Raw genomic sequence first — 6,000 nt, 5'->3', positions numbered from 1 at the left:
AAAAAAAAAAAAAGAAAAAGAAAAAGACTTTGAGAAGGTGGTCCACAGTTCACTGAGAGTGCCAGAGAGACGGCCTTTGGAGCGTGTAGCCAGGAGCAGTGCCCACACTCACGGCAGGGACCTGTAGTGGAAACCACCGTCACTGTCCCTTGGCTGCAAAAATCTTAGCGGTGAAGAGTAGACACACCTTCAAACATTGCCTGTATACCTGCCAGGTGGAGACTGCCCGTCCCTGCTCCCTTTCCGTTCTGATGGGGCACCTGCATCCCCGACAAACACAAGCGAGGCTATGGGGTTTGGGGCTTCTGTCTTGTGAAGGTGGGATGGTGTTGTAACTAAAATTAAGGAAGAGCGGACAAAGAATTTGGGTCCCGAAGATCAGAATCATCCTCTGCAGGGGCCCCTTCCCACGGATACATGACTGTGTAATGCTGCTGCTAACCATCTCAGGTTGGCCTGGGAACTGAATCCTAACTCATGGGCACTTTTAAGAGCAGAGATAGAGAGAAAGAGGTGGGAATAACCGTGGCACCTCGTAAGTAACACCACAGGATAGTACAAGTAATCCCTGATTTATGAGAGTCTCCGTTGCCAGAGTGAATTTGTGATTGAATTATTTAGGACCTAAATTTATTTTCTTATAGAATAAAAAATATACAAGGCACAGGTTTCCTTAGCTAGCCCAGATATATCCATCTAAGCCACAAACTGACGAGACAGAGTCATTAATACTAATCAGATCAGAAGATCTATATTTATATTATGAACACATATAATGTAGTTATGCTGTAGTTATGCTCTATTATATTATTCTCTATATTATGGGCCAATCCCAACCAGCAGCTTCGACTTCTAGGGAAGACTTGTTGCTCAGTGCGAGTGAGAAGAAGAGGCTCTGGTGCCCACCCACCTCCTCTCCCTCACCTCCCGATGCTGTTGCTCCACTGCTGAGCTTCCCCTAATCTCCATATGCCACGGCTGCCTATTGAGTGGAGTAGGGAGGAAGTGCCTTGTCCTTATGAGACAAGTCTGTCCCTGTGGGCTGGAAGCTCAGAGCAGGCTTCACAGATGAAGTTGTGCCTGCAGAGAGCTCAGGGGGTCAAAGGGCAGTGCTGAGAAGTGCGTGTGCAAGGGGAGACACAACGAGTCCTCTCTGTGATGGAACCCGCCTGCCTTGTTTGTTGCTATCTTCAAGACCTGGCACGGGGCCTGGCATCTAGTAAGCACTCAGTGCGTGGTTTTAAATGAATAAACTGCAAAAACAGATTTTTTTCTCTTTTGGTATATTCTTACTTTGAATATTTGGGGGTCATCACGACGTCAACTGTACCCATGTATCTACCGGCCATATTCTCTGTGAGCGATATCTTAGACATCTTGGTGTGGATAAGGTCTTCCTCAGGAAGCAAAGAGCAAGGGACAACAGAAAGTGTGAGCTGAAAGTCTGAATCTATTGGGTGTTACTCACATTTGAAATATAGAACCAGTCAAGGGAAGTGAAGGGGAAACTAGCATAAGAATTTTCATGGAAGCAAAAGGGACACCCAGAGGTGATAAGTGCAAGCTACAGTCTTGGGATTCCCTGCAGCCACAGGAGCTATAGGCTACCCACTAACCCTCCCCTCATTTGTCCCCTGAAATGGTGACAACCATCCTTTTGGAGATGTCATCCAGGGTAAAGTGAGCTTACTGTGCATGGATTGGATAGAAGCAAGGGGTGGACCGTAATTGATATTGCTGGTGCTTCTCCTGGATTCCTGAGCGCCTTCCCTACAGGCCCTTTCCAGCAGGGGATACTTGTGGCTTCAATGACGACTATCTACAATACTTCTTTGGATGACTGTCCTCAGGCTGCGTGAACCATTTTGATTGCATGTGCAGACAGCTGGAGGTATCTACGAGTTTATGTTTCCTTGATGCAGACCTTAGCCAATGACTGCGATGTCCAAGAGTATGAAAACCCATCCCCCTTGCCTCAGATCAAGACAACCATTAGGTGTAATTTACACTTAATAGTCACCCTAGGGATCAGGCTGATGCTACTTGCTGTAAGATTTTCCTGAAATCACATCCTTGCTTGGCTTTTCCATATCCTACTCTGATTTGTTCACTCTCATCAGCTTCCCTGGGACCACTCCTTTCACAAGCAGATCATTGCTTGTGCATTCTTATCTCAAGTTCTGCTCTGGCAGGCGTAATCTCAGCCAGAATGTAAGATTGCAAGAGGTTGAGATAGTTTCTTACAATCCTTGGTTTTCTAGTCATTGTGTGCAGTACACGCATAGACAAGGTACATCATGTTAGAGTCTCAGCAAAATTATTGAATCACTTTAACAAACTGTAAATGATTACATACGTATATATAATTTACAGAAAGTGAAATATTTGCTTACTAAAATTGAGATATAATTTTCCCCCCTTTTTTGCAAAATTATGGGAAGCTCTTCTTTTTTGAAATCTTCATTTTATTTTGACATTTCCAGCATGATTCAGATACTACTCATTACGAAGGGTCCATCACATTCTCGTTAAGGTGAGGAATGACACATAAAGAATACCTTATGGCAATAGAATTTATTTTTAAAGTAAAGTTTGATTTTCAAAGATCTCACAGCATACAAATGAATTTCCCTTTCCTCTTGGCTATCATAATATTCACAGGAAATTACAATAAGATGAATCATCCACATCAGTCAGAAATTCATGATTTTAAGATCTCATACAATGCCTCTGATAAGATAATGTATAAGGAAAGAACATAATTGAAGTAGCAGACAAGACTCTCTTTGATAAAGATGACAAAACCCTCACATCGCAAATATGGAACCCATCATTCACGGTGCCATTTCTCATCCCAAACATGCTTAACAGGTATGTTCCTGACTTACTTTTGTTTCTGTGGTACATCTGGGTGATGAAACAGAAGCTGACCTTCTGAAAGCACAATGGTTTTAGAAAGCAATATGGAGCAGTGAGCTGAAATGCTTTGGAAAAGCAGATGCATGACTAAGTATAAGGAATGCCAAGCATGGACCATGTGGAGAAGTAGGTAAATATTGAGAGATATCCCTTGACAGAATTTTTACGAGTGCTGTCATGAAGTTTTCTGGCCTCCCGGGGTCTGTGCACACAGGACGTTGGTACTTCCTGGCCCCTCTGTGACTGGGCGTCATCACAGGATTAGTTCTAGTCAACACAGTGTGAACAGAATGCTCCCTTGCACTTGATTGGAGCACTCGCTTGCCTGTGTGGACCCCCACAGCCATGGTGGTGGGAGTGCTTGAGATTGTGTCAGCCTGGTGTGGAAAGGGGGAAATAAAATGAGTATGGCCCCACCTTGCACCTATGAAAAGTGTATTGCGTGAATAAGAAATAACAATACCGTCAAGCTATTGAGACAACCGGATTATTTCTACAGAACACCAGCCCATCCTGCCTGATAGGAAAGGTGATGTTTACCTTCCATTTTCCTTCTGGCCACCCTTTCTTCCACAGTTCCTTACCTCTGTACAGCTTCTCCAGTCAGTCCTCTGGACTCCCAAGGGTCCTGTCTCTCATATACCCAACCAAAGCCCACTAAGAAATTAATTCACACTAAGGCACGATGAGGCTTAATTTGAGGCATTTTTTTTAAGCAGGGGGAGAAAAGTAAGGTACGTAAGTAAATAATGGATAGCGAAGATTCAAGACAGAAAAAACATTGTGGGGAAAAATTCTGGTGTTGTTGTGAAATTCTCTGTGCAATCCTTACTGTTTCTACCATAAGCCCCAGGACAGCATTAGGATTAAAAGCATAGGCTCCAGATTAGACAGAACTAGTCTCAAATCCTTTCACTATCGGTTTTTTGACATTAGCAAAGCCATATGAATTATCTAGTCCTCAGTTTCCCCACCTATATAATGAGGTGAATACATGCAACTTATGACTGTTGGTAATATTTTATGGAATTAGTGGATAAACACTTTATTGACTATCAAATAGTAAACCATGAATAAATTGTTTTTATTATTACTCTCATTATTATTTTCCATATAACTAGCTTTCTGCTCCTTTGGTCAGATACTTACAGGATGTTATCATTAATATTTTTATTAAAGACCATTTTAGGAACGTCCCTTCCTCCCCAATGCTAGCTGCTCCTTATACTGAGTTAGTTCCCTTATCCTCATTCTTCTCCTGTCCTGAAGAGGAGAATCAATCCGATGCTTTTAATCTGTAGTCTATATGCCTTATAATTTGCATTATTATTATTTTTCCTCCATAGAGGACTGATGACATTGCCCCTATGTCCCTTGGTCATCGTCAGGACTTAAGCTGAGGACCAGAGGACACAGTCTCTCTGGTCACAGGATGGCTCACTGTGGTATTACTCAGTTTTATGCCATCCACTAGCCATAAAATGAATCCGCACAGAATCTGAGAAGGAAGACAGTTTCAATTCCATTCTAAATGTATCTAGAGTTTACGTCTGCTCTACTTGACCCTGGATGTGTGCCCACAGCATGGAAAAGTAAGTGGAATCAGGCTTGATTTTCATGGAGATTCAAAGTGAGTCTATCTTTAGGGTTAAGATTTTAAACTTGGGGGGATATGGTGGAGGGTTTCAAATTTTCAAAACTCAGATTGTGAGTCAGAAGAATCAAGGTTTACTCTCTTTTACTCGCTTTGTAACCTTGGGTAGTTCAGTTCTGTGAGTTTGAATTTCTTTACATTTTTCATGGAATAATATCTGTCTTGCAAATATTCTAGGTTTTCCTTGGTATCAAATGATAGAATATTTTGGAGTATCACCCAGATTAGACAGTTATAATAATGCTTATTATTTTGAGGGAGCTCACATTGCATGAGCAGCAAGAGGACGATGGGTTGGGTGTGGTTAGAAGCATGTGAACTCCAAGACAGTTCCAAGTCAGAACATCAGTTACTGTTTCTAAAATTTTTAAATTTCATTTAATCATTTTCTATTAAAACAATTCATTGTCACAGGTTTACAGTTTGCATGGACAATTTTTTCCCCAGTGGTTCCTTCTTCCAGATATTAGAGTTTCTCTTTACCAGTGAATTGAAAGTCTATACTACGTTGGAGAGCTTCCCAAGGAAGAAATGGACCACTGCGCATATTCGAGGGGTATTTTCAAATCAAAATATCTCTGAAACTTATTTTAAAAAGCAACAGATGAGCTGATTGTCCTCTTTATTGAGGACTGCCGCACTCTAAAGTGATTTTCCTTTAAAAGAAAGGTTTTTTTAGTTTCTGTGTGTGTGTCTAGAATGTTGGCCAAACCACAATTGAAATCCATGAGAGACTATTCTTTTATTATGACCTAATTCAACACAGGTTTAACTAATCTAAAGCTCTTTTTGGTTTGTTTTTAAGAATAATCCTAATAAATTTGCACCCACGCCAAACGCTTCTGTGTTTTTAATCAAACATGGGAGGACAGTGGTGAAATATTCTCTGCAAATTGACAGGGGCCTGTGATGACAACATTAAGACCCAGGCTAAGGGGACATTAGCAACGGTTGTGGGAGCTTGTCTTTCACATGACCAGAGAAGAAAGCAGAGGATTTCCCAGCTGTAGCTTCTTGTTGAAGACTGAACAGAGACCAAGGGGCATCACTTCAGCAATGTATCATTGATGATGAAGAAAAATGGGTAAACCACACCTTAATGCCCATCCTCCGAGAGGAGGCTGGGCAATCATTCCACGACGTCTGTGGACATGGTGGATGGGCCGCGCGTCCCCCCCAGAGTTCCCACGCTTGGTGGAAGGAAGCGTCACAAAGGCCAAATGGATTCTTAGCATATTTTACAGTATTTTTGAAATACCTTTCCCTTTTCATTCCCAATCAACCCAAGCTATCTTTGTATATATTTTTCCTTCTCCACAAAATCTTTCTGAAAGTTCGGCTGCTGGTGGAGGGTTCACAGGTCAGTTCTTTTCCTGATTTTCTTTTCTTTTTCATGTATTTGGATCATCTTTCAAACTTCCAATTTG

The sequence above is a fragment of the Ursus maritimus genome, unplaced genomic scaffold (assembly GCF_017311325.1).
Source record: "Ursus maritimus isolate PB19 unplaced genomic scaffold, ASM1731132v1 scaffold_18, whole genome shotgun sequence".
Taxonomy (NCBI): Eukaryota; Metazoa; Chordata; class Mammalia; order Carnivora; family Ursidae; genus Ursus; species Ursus maritimus.
This window is presented reverse-complemented; position numbering follows the sequence as displayed.